This window comes from Arachis ipaensis, chromosome B4 (genome assembly GCF_059453495.1).
Source record: "Arachis ipaensis isolate K30076 ecotype BB chromosome B4, ASM5945349v1, whole genome shotgun sequence".
Lineage (NCBI taxonomy): Eukaryota > Viridiplantae > Streptophyta > Magnoliopsida > Fabales > Fabaceae > Arachis > Arachis ipaensis.
The window spans coordinates 136,698,250-136,713,747 of record NC_142439.1 but is presented as its reverse complement, the minus strand read 5'-3'; positions in this window follow the sequence as shown (position 1 = coordinate 136,713,747).

Sequence of the window (15,498 nt, the reverse complement as noted above, 5' to 3'; positions counted from 1 at the left end):
ACTCATATCCCTCTTACAAAATTGTAATAACAAAGACGAGGGAAGAAAATAATCTAATTAATATAACAACATATAAACCAAACGCATTATAACTCTTCTTAATGCTTCTTCATCCGGTTCCTGAAAATTGTCATAAGAAGATTACTTAATAAGAATTGTCATAAGAAGATTACTTAATAAGAAAACTATTTTCAAGCTCAGTGGTTATCATTGTCCTGTGAATCTTTTAAAAACCAATAGCTAATCATTCAAAAACCTTTTCAAAGAAACAAGATTTAATCTTTCTGAAATCCAAAACCTTTCTTTTCTTATAAGAAAATCTTAATCAGAAACCAACTACGCAATCAATCAACACAATCATCAATTCAGCACCAAAGTTCATTCTCAAAAGTAGCACACCAGGACAAACACAAGCAAAACAGACAAGGAAAGCACAAATTTAGGTAGCAGTTACAGCAAATAGTTTAGGTAACAGTTAAGAACAGTTTAACAATTAGGCAAAACAAAACAAATTCAAACCCAAGCAATGCATACAAATGCATATGATGCATGCATGTCCTATGGCTAACGAGCTCATCTATCGGTTATCCAGCTAACCCGACAAGTTCGAAAACTTTAGACTGTCCCCCTTCGCGCATCCCCATGAGTCTATGCATAGATTTTACATTCATACATCATTCAAATCACTCACTGGGGGCTATCTATACCCGTGAATTTATACGTGCCCGGTCACCCTTACGACGTAGGGTCGACAGAGTATCGAGATTCAACCTGGAACACGTGGTGGCAAGCCACGGTACTTTACCCAGGGAAATTCATATCTCAGATAAAAGTGCTGAAGCCACATATATTTATTCATAATCATTCATCCATCATCATTTTCCACATTTCATTAACAATTCATATCAAACCAATCATTATTCAAGCCATAAGTCACTTTTTATTTCTCAAATCTCTTCAAACTCATAATTCAACTTTTCCTCAAACTCATTTTATTTTCGGTTTTCAAAGAAGTCAGCAATACGGTGTCAAGTCACAGGCTTCTATTTTAATATTAAGTATATAAATTAGTCGTAATACTTCTTGCTATCAGAGTGGCGCAGCCGGAAGCGTGACATTCTGGTAGTGAGGGTGTTATATTATGGTATCAGAGCGGTCCTTCCTGTAGAGCTTGAAGAATGGACCGACTATGCTTTAATTGCATACTCTGAGCGTCTGTCATGTAATAGGTCTTGTTCAGATAACGAGAATTAGAGTTTAATACACATGATGGTCTATTGATTAATGCCATTAGTCTTGCATTGCATAATTTCTGGTATTAAGTTTGGCCAGCATAACACTAGTGAATTATGTATATGGAAGCACCAATGGATTATCATAGATGATATGCAAGTCATAGATAACGTGAGTTGCGGGTTTTGGGAACGTTAGAAATTATTTCTCAAAGTTACTCGGTTAAGTGTCTTGAACTTTGTGAATATCATGTATCTTGTTCCTGCTTGGCATGCTCTAAGGTTCTTGTTTGCGATTCTTTTCTTGGAATGTGACCAGATTATCTTCCAATCCTGTCCTCTTGTTCATGTGTGCTCTTGTTTGATCCTAATTGCATATGTCTGCTTAAAACCCTTGGTGTATTTACCTTCTTTATTTAGACACTCCCTCTTGAGTCATGTATTCTTTGATATATGTAAAACCCGGTTAATTAACGGCTAATTAACTCATAAATGAGAATTTATTTTAGAAATCCAAAAAGTGATTTTTATGGCTAAAGATGATAGAGGAGATTGAGACGAGAATTTCAGTACCAATTTTATAGAAATCGGACCAAGATTGGACCGAACGGGCCAAACCGGGCCAACCGGACCCAAAGTGGGCCCTTGGCCCAACTAAACTAAGCCAAAACCCTAGTTTTCAGCACTCTCTCTCCTCATTTGTTACACACACGCTGAAATGGAGTAAGGGAGGGGAAGAACACTCTCTCAAACTTCTATCTCTCACTTGATCTTCAAACCACCATAACTTTTGATCTAGAGCTCCGATCGCCGCACCGTTTGCGGCCACGCGTTCATCGCGGAGAGCTCTACAAAACCCATACAATCAATCTTGAGGTAAGTGTAACACCCTACCATACAGAGACTTATGCTTAAGTCATAATTCAGAGATGGCAAGGTATTACGACCTCTAAAACAAAAATTTAGTACGTATAGTAGTATGAATGATTGATTATAACTAGGAGCCTTGTAGAAAAAAGGGATAAACAAAAACCGCAACTCGAAAGCGCAACACTCCGATCACTAACACAACGAGCAAAGGATAAGCTAACGCAAGATCATATATATAAAGAGTATCAAAAACAGGAATATCAAGACTCAAAATCCGGCTGCGAAGGTAACCGGTTCGAGCATAGCAATATATACATATAATAAAATAAGGAAAACCCAAAGGGACATAAATACCGAAAACCTAATCTCCAAAATCCCCTCTAGAAGGAGTCATCACAGTTTGTATTATTTAATGGAGATAAAAGTATCTAAACAAGATATATAAATCAAGATAGAGTCCCGAGAACAAGAATCTTCGCTAATCCCGAAGTCCCCAGCATGCCTCAACGAGAAGCCTCGCGTCCTGCATCTGAAAACCACAAAATCCGCATGGGTGAGAACCAGAGGTCCCCAGTACGGTAACAGCTTCCACATATATAATACATAATAATAGAGGAAAGCCGAAGGCAATCCTAGAACTTCCTCCAGGAAATATCAAAGCTTATAAACAAGCTAAACCGTAAGCGGCAACTAACTAAAGATCCTTCAGTCTAACTAATACTTCCCTTTCTACTTCCTTTAGACCTCCCAACAACCAGCAGGAGTATAATATGGCAAACACAGTTATATCAGACAAGAGATTTACAAATAGGAACAAATAAGGCATTTAGGCAATTAGCAAGTAATATGCAGTCAAATAGGCAATCTCAAACAATTCATGTAGTATGCTTATGATGCATGCCTGTCCCTAGTGGCTGATGATATCATCTGTCGGTTATAGAGCCAACCCGACAAGTCCTGGTAGCTAGCCATTGGACTGTCCCTCTGTCGTGCATCCCCAACTCGAGTTATACTCATCATAAACTTGATCATAATCATGATCCATATCCATCACCCTCACTGGTGAATATTTATCCATCACCATCACTGGTGAATATTTATGGGGGCGAGCTCATCCGGGCCTTTCACAGTGCCCGGCCACACTTACGACATAGGGTCAAAAGAGCTTCGAGTCTCAACCTGGAGCACATGGTGGCTAGCCATTGCTACTACCCAGGGAAACCCTCATCTCCAATGGTGGAAGTGCAAACCTTCACAATTCAATCAACATCATATATGCATTTATACTTGGCCATAAACATGGCTCCGCCGTAACACGGCAATAATCTAGCCATCCGGCTCACGGTTAAATCCATAACCAGCCAATTCATTAACAATTACGGCCCTTCGGCCCATGGCACAACAAGCACTTCCACCGCCATTATCCGCATCTCACATAATCATCTTTGATCCTCAATGATCATTCATTTTTCCCTTGCTTCACTCGCAAGTTACCACATTCATTAGCCCTTTTTCTCATGCTAGGCATATCATAATGATTTAAGACATAAGTGGTGAGATCGGAGGCTTAGAAGTATGAAATTTGGCTTTTAAAACTCAAAAATCAACTTTGGGATGAAAACAGGTCCACGCGTACGCGCACTCCACGCGCACGCGTGGATGGCGCTTTCTCGAAGAACGGCGCGTACGCACCAAGTGCGCCTACGCGCGAGGGGTCATTCTGCTAAAAATTTTCTAAGTTAAAAGCTGCAGAATTTACAGATTCAAACCCCAATCTTCCGACGGACATAACTTCCTCATTTTAAATCGTTTTTCACTCGTTCTTCGAACGGCATGGACATCCCGGATCCAATTTCATTTCTAAACAGATTTGGCACAAATCAAAGATCCGTAGTCCAAGTTATGTCCCGTCAAAGTATGCCCAAAAACCATGTTTTTATACAAAACCACAAGGTGCCATTTTCAAAACAAGCCACTTTCAACTCTTTTCAAAATCAATCAAACATGCCAATTTCAATCCTTCTCTTTGAAATCATTCAAAATGTACCAAAATCAACAACAAGCCATCCTCAACTCACACATTGACACTTTACCAAGGTTTCCAAAACCACATCCAACCATTTTAACACTTCTCAATCAAATGGCTAAAGGACAAACACAATATCATGTCATACATCCTTCCTCATCCCAATTTCTAATAATACCATTTCCAATTAACCATCATTATACATAATCAACATCATACTCACCATCAACATGGTACCACCCATCAATTCAACCTCAATCATCCATCAAGCATATATCACAACATGCATTTCTCATATTTCACACAATCAAGGCATCAATATTCATAATCACATATATGAACACATCATATATTTCAACCATTCAACAACACCAACAATTCAATGCCTATCTTAGGGCCTCTAGCCTAAGTATTTCCTACCACATTACATATTAGATACGGGAAACTAAAACCATACCTTAGCCGATTCCCCAAGCTCAACCGGAGCACTTTCAAACCACTTGTCCACAAGCTCTCAAGGTATCAACACCTCCAAGAACAGATTTTATCACACAAAACCCTCTTCCAAGCTTTCCAAAATCACCAATCAAGCTCCAATATTCACATATACACAACCTAAGCCACAATCATCATACCCATACACAACATCTCAATACCCAAACATCATAGAACAACAAATTATACTAGGGTTGAGAATCTTACCACACCCAAGGTCCAAGGAGACAAGATTAACCTTCTCCTTCAAGAGAGTTGGGTCCTATAACATCAAAGAACCCAAAATCTCAACATTTTTGCTCATGAAACTCGAAATCAAGGGCTGGAATTTCGAACAGTAAAACGTGGCTTACCTCAAGATTGATTGTATGGGTTTTGTAGAGCTCTCCGCGGTGAACGCGTGGCCGCAAACGGAGCGGCAATCGGAGCTCTAGATCAAAAGTTATGGTGGTTTGAAGATCAAGTGAGAGAAGGAAGTTGAGAGAGTGTTCTTCCCCCTTCCATCTCAATTTTCAGCGTGTTTTGGTGTTGTGTGAGGAGAGAGAGTGCTGAAAACTAGGGTTTTGGTTTAGTTATGTTGGGCCAAGGGCCCACTTTGGGTCCGGTTGGTCCGGTTTGGCCCGTTCGGTCCAATCTTGGTCCGATTTCTATAAAATTGGTACCGAAATTCTCGTCTCAATTTCCTCTATCACATTTAGCCATAAAAATAATATTTTTGGCTTTCTAGAATAAATTCTCATTTATGGGTTAATTAGCCATTAATTAACCGGGTCTTACATTCTACCCACCTAATTGGGAATTTTGCCCACAAAATTCAAATTCAATTACCTGAGAATAAGTGCGGGTAATCCGTTCGTATCTCCGACTCAAGTTCCCAAGTGTGTCCTTCAACACCGCCTCGACTCCAAGCCACTTTGACTAATGAAGCCTCTTTTCCACGCAATCGTTTGATACTAGTATCGTCAATTCTAACTGGAGCCACTAGAAGCGTCAAATCTTCTCTTAACTGAACTGATTCAGTTTCTAACACATGGCTAGCATCAGGAGTGTACTTCCGAAGCTGTGACACGTGAAACACATCGTGCAGGTTCGAAAGATGAGGTGGTAGAGCCACCCGATACGCCACCGGCCCAATCCTCTCCAGGATCTGAAATGGACCAATGTATCGAGGATTCAACTTCTTTGCTTTAATCGCTCTACCTACTCCTGTGGTCGGAGTAACCTTCAGGAAAACATGATCTCCTTCCTCAAATTCCAAGGGCTTCCGCCTCTGATCGGCGTAACTCTTTTGGCGACTCTGCGCCGTAAGCATCCTGTCTCGGATTTTCTTGACTTGTTCAGTGGTTTCAGCTATCGTTTCTGGCCCCAACAAGCCTTTCTCTCCAGCTTCATACCAACATAGTGGAGATTGACATTTCCTCCCATAAAATGCCTCATACGGAGCCATTCCGATGCTCGCATGGTAACTATTATTGTATGCAAACTCCACTAACGGCATATACCGATCCCAACTCGTCGGTTGGTCCAAAACACAAGCTCTCAACATATCCTCTAGTGTTTGGATCGTCCTCTCAGATTGACCATCTGTTTGAGGATGGTAAGCTGTACTCAAGCTTAATCGGGTTCCAAAAGCTTTCTGAAATGCACCCCAGAACCTCGAAGTGAAACGAGGATCTCTATCAGAGATTATAGTAGCAGGTACACCATGGAGTCTCACAATCTCCTTTATGTATAACCGAGCTAGCTCCTCAAGGGTGTAAGTCATCCGAATGGGCAAAAAGTGAGCTGACTTCGTCAGTCGGTCCACAATCACCCAGATAGCATCAAAACCAGTCCTAGTCCTTGGCAATCCCGACACAAAGTCCATTGCAATACTTTCCCACTTCCATTGCGGAACCTCTAAAGGTTGCAACATCCCGGAAGGTCTTTGATGTTCAATCTTTACCTTTTGACAAGTTAAGCACTTTGAAACATATTCCGCCACATCATTCTTCATACCCGGCCACCAAAACATCACCTTTAAATCATGGTACATCTTAGTACTTCCCGGGTGAATGGAGAATCCACTTTTGTGTGCCTCCCTTAAGATATCTTGTCTCAAAGTACCAACATCCGGCACAATGATCCTACCCTTGAATCTCCATAACCCATCTTTTTCTTCCGACACTCTCCACTGTTTTCCTTGCTCGATAGCCGGTAACACCTTCCATAATGCTTCATCATTTTCATGAGCCTTTAGGAGTTCGGACTTAAAGTCACTTGAGATTTCTAATCGGCTCAAACACAAGTTTCCAGATACTTCTCGAGCACCAATTTTTAGACTCTCGAATCCCTTGAGCAACTTCTCCTCTTGAAGCATCATCCAAGACGCATATAACGACTTCCGACTTAACGCATCCGCCACTATATTCGCTTTTCCCGGATGGTAATTCAACTCAAAGTCGTAGTCCTTCAATAATTCCATCCACCTCCTTTGCCTCATATTAAGCTCTTTCTGATCAAAGAGGTATTTCAAACTCTTGTGATCGGAAAAGACTTGGAACTTAACCCCATAGAGATAATGCCTCCACACCTTCAAGGCAAATACGACCGCAGCGAGTTCCAGATCGTGCGTAGGTTAACTAACTTCATGAGGTCTCAACTGTCGTGAGGCATACGCCACCACATTATGATGCTGCATCAGCACGCACCCTAGACCCTTCAACGATGCATCACAGTACACCTCAAAAGACTCGTTCGGCTCAGGTAACACTAACACAGGTGCAGTGGTCAACTTTTTCTTCAATGCCTGAAAGCTCTCCTCACACTCAGGAGTCCAAACAAACAGAGTGTCTTTGCGAGTTAACTTTGTCAATGGCAAAGCTAATTGCGAAAAGCCTTTGATGAACCTTCGGTAATAGCCAGCTAAACCCAGAAAACTCCTTATCTCAGTTACTGTGGTTGGTTGCTTCCATTCCATCACAGCCTCCACCTTAATTGGATCTACGGCTATTCCCCTCTTACTCACCACGTGACCCAAAAACTTTACCTCATCCTTCCAAAACTCACACTTAGACAATTTCGCATAGAGTTTCTTCTCCTTTAAAATTTGCAACACGGTCCGCAAGTGTTCCGCATGCTCTTCTTCGGTCTTGGAGTAAATTAGTATGTCGTCAATGAAGACAACAACGAATTTATCCAGAAACGGACGGAACACTCTATTCATGTAATCCATAAACACTGCAGGAGCGTTCGTCAACCCAAAAGACATTACAGTATACTCGAAATGACCATAACGAGTCCTGAAAGCAGTCTTAGGGATATCCTCACCCCTCACCCTTATCTGGTGATAACCGGATCGCAAATCGATCTTGGAGAAAACCCCAGCTCCTTGTAATTGATCCATGAGATCATCAATCCTCGGCAATGGGTATTTATTCTTTATGGTGACCTTGTTCAGCTGCCTGTAATCCACACAGAGCCGCATACTTCCATCTTTCTTCTTTACCAGTAATACTGGAGCACCCCACGGGGAAACACTTGGTCGGATAAAGTTCTTACCCAACAATTCCTCTAACTGAGACTTTAGCTCGGCCATCTCTAACGGTGACATCCTATAAGGAGAACTTGAGATTGGTCCCGCCCCAGGCACCAACTCAATAGCAAACTCGACCTCTCGGTTAGGTGGAAATTCCTCAATATCATCGGGAAACACTTCCGGAAACTCACACACTACCGGAATCTGATCCAACTTTTGATCATCACCTGAAACACCAGCGGTTAACAACAGGATACCCTGACATTCGATTCCAGAACAGTTCACCATCATCGAATTCAAGTAATAATTATTCACCACGACCGGCCCTTCTGTATCTTCCGGCATAAAGTACACCGACTTTGTAGAACAATCAAGCAGGACATGGTTCTCAGATAACCAGTCCAATCCCAAGATAAGATCAAGACCGATCATCGGCAAGCAGATTAAATTATGGACAAAATCACGCTGCTTGAACCTGAACAAAACTTTCGGGCATCCTAGCCTAGTTACCATGGCTTCATGGGTAGCATTATGTACCTTTAGGTCATAACCTAAGGTTACGATCTTCAATCCTAACTCATGGGCTTTCTCAAATGCAATAAATGAATGCGATGCTCCCGAATCAAATAAAGCATTTAAAGTTTGACCAGCCATTTCACAATTACCTCGAATGAGTGTCTCAGATCCTTCTGCACCCACAGCTGAGGTGGTGAACACCCGACCAGTCTGTTGTGCTTTCCCAGCACCTTGCTTTTGCTTCTCTGGACAACTTGCGGCTTTATGCCCCGCCTTTCCACAATTGTAGCACAAACCCCATCCGGCCTTGCATGGTACTCCCGGATGGTGACTCCCACACCTAGTACAAGCTTGATCATTCTGAGGCTGCTTCCCAAACCTTTTCCCTTGGGAGTAGTTGTTGTTGGGCCTCCTAAAAGAAACTCCCCTCTTGAAAGACAGACCTCTAGGTGCAAAGCTCTTCCTTCGGTTCTGTGGAAATGATCCTTTGTGACTTCCTTTCTCAGCGGCTGCCCTCTTCACACACTCTTCAGCAACCCTACACTTGTTCACCAATTCGGAGAAAGTCCTAATCTCCATTGGCCCCACCGAACCGAAAATATCACTCCGGAGTCCTCCCTCGTACTTAACACACTTCCATTCCTCATATTCCACCGGAGTCCCTTGACACATACGAGAGAATCTGAACAACTCCTCAAACTTGTCAGTATACTCAGATACGGACATAGTACCCTGCTTCAGCTGCAACAATTCAAGCTCCTTGGCCGTCCTAGCAGAAGTCGGAAAGTACTTCTTATAGAACTCCTCTTGGAAGACATCCCAGGTGATATAATCATCACCCTGCTGCAGAAGACGACGGATACCTTGCCACCAATGCGACGCTTCACCTGTGAGCATATAGGTAGCGAACTCGACACGCTGTCCTTCAGGTACCACTTGTGCTTGCAGTGCTCGCTCTATAGCCTGAAACCATGTATCGGCCTCAGTCGGGCTAGTAGTTCCCTTGAACTTAGGTGGATTAACCTTCAAAAAGTTCGCCAGTGTCATCGGGCCTTGAACTCCACCTCCGTCATTACCATGGTTGTTCATCTGTTGACCAAGAGCCTCAGCAGTGGCTTGCATAGCAGCAGCCATATTCTCCAACGCAGTCATAAAGTTCAACGGGTCATTAGGGTTAGTGTCCGGCGCACGAGCATTAGTACGACCTCTCCCACGGCCTCTACCGCGTCCACGAGGCGCCATCTGGTTCCTATACACACCAAACAATCGATATTAAGTTGATCAGTCTCAATATCGGAAGTTTAGTACTTTAAAGTCCCAAATGCATGCTCATGAACGTTTATGCCAACTATATCAAGTAGATATACTAACAGCACATAACACACATACAGAGAATGCACAGAAGCATAGTCAGTCCATTCCTCAGGCTCTACAGGAACGAACTGCTCTGATACCATAATGTAACACCCTACCATACAGAGACTTATGCTTAAGTCATAATTCAGAGATGGCAAGGTATTACGACCTCTAAAACAAAAATTTAGTACGTATAGTAGTATGAATGATTGATTATAACTAGGAGCCTTGTAGAAAAAAGGGATAAACAAAAACCGCAACTCGAAAGCGCAACACTCCGATCACTAACACAACGAGCAAAGGATAAGCTAACGCAAGATCATATATATAAAGAGTATCAAAAACAGGAATATCAAGACTCAAAATCCGGCTGCGAAGGTAACCGGTTCGAGCATAGCAATATATACATATAATAAAATAAGGAAAACCCAAAGGGACATAAATACCGAAAACCTAATCTCCAAAATCCCCTCTAGAAGGAGTCATCACAGTTTGTATTATTTAATGGAGATAAAAGTATCTAAACAAGATATATAAATCAAGATAGAGTCCCGAGAACAAGAATCTTCGCTAATCCCGAAGTCCCCAGCATGCCTCAACGAGAAGCCTCGCGTCCTGCATCTGAAAACCACAAAATCCGCATGGGTGAGAACCAGAGGTCCCCAGTACGGTAACAGCTTCCACATATATAATACATAATAATAGAGGAAAGCCGAAGGCAATCCTAGAACTTCCTCCAGGAAATATCAAAGCTTATAAACAAGCTAAACCGTAAGCGGCAACTAACTAAAGATCCTTCAGTCTAACTAATACTTCCCTTTCTACTTCCTTTAGACCTCCCAACAACCAGCAGGAGTATAATATGGCAAACACAGTTATATCAGACAAGAGATTTACAAATAGGAACAAATAAGGCATTTAGGCAATTAGCAAGTAATATGCAGTCAAATAGGCAATCTCAAACAATTCATGTAGTATGCTTATGATGCATGCCTGTCCCTAGTGGCTGATGATATCATCTGTCGGTTATAGAGCCAACCCGACAAGTCCTGGTAGCTAGCCATTGGACTGTCCCTCTGTCGTGCATCCCCAACTCGAGTTATACTCATCATAAACTTGATCATAATCATGATCCATATCCATCACCCTCACTGGTGAATATTTATCCATCACCATCACTGGTGAATATTTATGGGGGCGAGCTCATCCGGGCCTTTCACAGTGCCCGGCCACACTTACGACATAGGGTCAAAAGAGCTTCGAGTCTCAACCTGGAGCACATGGTGGCTAGCCATTGCTACTACCCAGGGAAACCCTCATCTCCAATGGTGGAAGTGCAAACCTTCACAATTCAATCAACATCATATATGCATTTATACTTGGCCATAAACATGGCTCCGCCGTAACACGGCAATAATCTAGCCATCCGGCTCACGGTTAAATCCATAACCAGCCAATTCATTAACAATTACGGCCCTTCGGCCCATGGCACAACAAGCACTTCCACCGCCATTATCCGCATCTCACATAATCATCTTTGATCCTCAATGATCATTCATTTTTCCCTTGCTTCACTCGCAAGTTACCACATTCATTAGCCCTTTTTCTCATGCTAGGCATATCATAATGATTTAAGACATAAGTGGTGAGATCGGAGGCTTAGAAGTATGAAATTTGGCTTTTAAAACTCAAAAATCAACTTTGGGATGAAAACAGGTCCACGCGTACGCGCACTCCACGCGCACGCGTGGATGGCGCTTTCTCGAAGAACGGCGCGTACGCACCAAGTGCGCCTACGCGCGAGGGGTCATTCTGCTAAAAATTTTCTAAGTTAAAAGCTGCAGAATTTACAGATTCAAACCCCAATCTTCCGACGGACATAACTTCCTCATTTTAAATCGTTTTTCACTCGTTCTTCGAACGGCATGGACATCCCGGATCCAATTTCATTTCTAAACAGATTTGGCACAAATCAAAGATCCGTAGTCCAAGTTATGTCCCGTCAAAGTATGCCCAAAAACCATGTTTTTATACAAAACCACAAGGTGCCATTTTCAAAACAAGCCACTTTCAACTCTTTTCAAAATCAATCAAACATGCCAATTTCAATCCTTCTCTTTGAAATCATTCAAAATGTACCAAAATCAACAACAAGCCATCCTCAACTCACACATTGACACTTTACCAAGGTTTCCAAAACCACATCCAACCATTTTAACACTTCTCAATCAAATGGCTAAAGGACAAACACAATATCATGTCATACATCCTTCCTCATCCCAATTTCTAATAATACCATTTCCAATTAACCATCATTATACATAATCAACATCATACTCACCATCAACATGGTACCACCCATCAATTCAACCTCAATCATCCATCAAGCATATATCACAACATGCATTTCTCATATTTCACACAATCAAGGCATCAATATTCATAATCACATATATGAACACATCATATATTTCAACCATTCAACAACACCAACAATTCAATGCCTATCTTAGGGCCTCTAGCCTAAGTATTTCCTACCACATTACATATTAGATACGGGAAACTAAAACCATACCTTAGCCGATTCCCCAAGCTCAACCGGAGCACTTTCAAACCACTTGTCCACAAGCTCTCAAGGTATCAACACCTCCAAGAACAGATTTTATCACACAAAACCCTCTTCCAAGCTTTCCAAAATCACCAATCAAGCTCCAATATTCACATATACACAACCTAAGCCACAATCATCATACCCATACACAACATCTCAATACCCAAACATCATAGAACAACAAATTATACTAGGGTTGAGAATCTTACCACACCCAAGGTCCAAGGAGACAAGATTAACCTTCTCCTTCAAGAGAGTTGGGTCCTATAACATCAAAGAACCCAAAATCTCAACATTTTTGCTCATGAAACTCGAAATCAAGGGCTGGAATTTCGAACAGTAAAACGTGGCTTACCTCAAGATTGATTGTATGGGTTTTGTAGAGCTCTCCGCGGTGAACGCGTGGCCGCAAACGGAGCGGCAATCGGAGCTCTAGATCAAAAGTTATGGTGGTTTGAAGATCAAGTGAGAGAAGGAAGTTGAGAGAGTGTTCTTCCCCCTTCCATCTCAATTTTCAGCGTGTTTTGGTGTTGTGTGAGGAGAGAGAGTGCTGAAAACTAGGGTTTTGGTTTAGTTATGTTGGGCCAAGGGCCCACTTTGGGTCCGGTTGGTCCGGTTTGGCCCGTTCGGTCCAATCTTGGTCCGATTTCTATAAAATTGGTACCGAAATTCTCGTCTCAATTTCCTCTATCACATTTAGCCATAAAAATAATATTTTTGGCTTTCTAGAATAAATTCTCATTTATGGGTTAATTAGCCATTAATTAACCGGGTCTTACAGTAAGCCACGTTTTTCTCTTCGAATTTCCAGCCTTGATTTCGAGTTTCATGAGCAAAAATGTTGAGATTTTGGGCTCTTTGATGTTATAGGACCCAACTCTCTTGAAGGAGAAGGTTAATCTTGTCTCCTTGGACCTTGGGTGTGGTAAAATTCTCAACCCTAGTGTAATTTGTTGTTCTATGATGTTTGGGTATTGAGATGTTGTGTATGGGTATGATGATTGTGGCTTAGGTTGTGTATATGTGAATATTGGGGCTTGATTGAGACCTTGGAAAGCTTGAAAAGGGATTTTTGGTGGTAAAAATCTGTTCTTGGAGGTGTTGAGACCTAGAGGACTTGTGGACAAGTGGTTTGGAAGTGCTCCGGTTGAGCTTGGGAAATCGGCTAAGGTATAGTCTCGGTTTCTCGTATCTAATATGTAATGTGGTAGGAAATACTTAGGCTAGAGGCCCTAAGATAGGCATTGAATTGATGATGTTATTGAATGGTTGAGATATATGATGTGATCATATATGTGATTATGAATATTGATGCCTTGATTGTGTGATATATGAGAAATGCATGTTGTGATAAATGCTTGATGAATGATTGAGGTTGAATTGGTGGGTGGTACCATGTTGATGGTGAGTATGATGATGATTATGTATAATGATGGTTGATTGGAAATGGTATTATTGGAAATTGGGATGAGGAAGGATGTATGACATGATATTGTGTTTGTCCTTTAGCCATTGATTGAGAAGTGTTAAAATGGTTAGATGGTGATTTTGGGAATTTTGGTAAAGTGTCAATGTGTAAGTTGAGGATGGCTTGATGTTGATTTTGGTACATTTTGATTGATTTCAAAAAGGGTTGAAATTGGCATGTTTTGGTTGATTTTGAAAGTAGTTGAAAATGGCTTGTTTTGAAAATGACACATTTGGTTTTGTATGAAAACATGGTTTTTGGGCATATTTTGACGAGACATAACTTGGACTACGGATCCCCGTTTTGTACAAAATTTGTTTAGAAATGAAATTGGATCCGAGATGTCCATGCCGTTGGAAGAACGGGCGAAAAACGATTTAAAATGAGAAAGTTATGTTCGTCGGAAGATTGGGGGTTGAATTTGTGAATTCTGCAACTTTTAACTTAGAAAATTTTTAGCAGAATGACCCTCCGCGCGTAGGCGCACTTGGCGCGTACGCGCCGTTCTTCAAGAAAGCACCATCCACGATTGCGCGTGGTGTGCGCGGGCGCGTCGATGCACTGCACCAAATGCCCATCTATTTTCCCGAGAGTTGTGCCAGTTTTGTGCCTGGGAAGCAAGAGCACCCACGCGTACGCGTGGCTGACGCTTGCGCGTCGTTTTGCTATTTTTCAATCCGCGCGTCCGCGCGTATGACGCTTGCGCGTCGATGAGTTTTGTGGCCATCCACGCGTGCGCGTGGAGTGCGCGTATGCGTGGCCCTGTTTTCATCCCAAAGTTGATTTTTGAGTTTTAAAGGCCAAATTTCATACTTCTAAGCCTCCGATCTCACCACTTAAGTCTTAAATCATTATGATATGCCTAGCAATGAGATAAGGAGCTAGTGAATATGGTAACTTGCGAGTGAAGCAAGGGAAAAATGAATGATCAATGAGGATCAAAGATGATTATGTGAGATGCGGAGGATGGCGGTGGAGGTGCTTGTTATGCCATGGGCCGAAGGGCCGTAATTGTTAATGAATTGGCTGGTTATGGATTTAACCGTGAGCCGGATGGCTGGATCATTGCCGTGTTACGACGGAGCCATGATTATGGCTAAGTATAAATGCATATATACTGTTGAATGAATTGTGAATGTTTGCACTTCCACTATCGGAAATGAGGGTTTTCCTGGGAGGAAGCAGTGGCTAGCCACCACGTGCTCCAAGTTGAGACTCGAAGCTCTTTTGACCCTATGTCGTCAGGGTGGCCGGGCACTGTGAAAGCCCCGGATGAGCTCACCCCCATAAATATTCACCAGCGAGGGTGATGGATATGGATCATGATTATAATCACGATTTGTTGAGTATAACTCGAGTTGGGGAGACACGACAGAGGGACAGTCCAATGGTTAGCTACCAGGACTT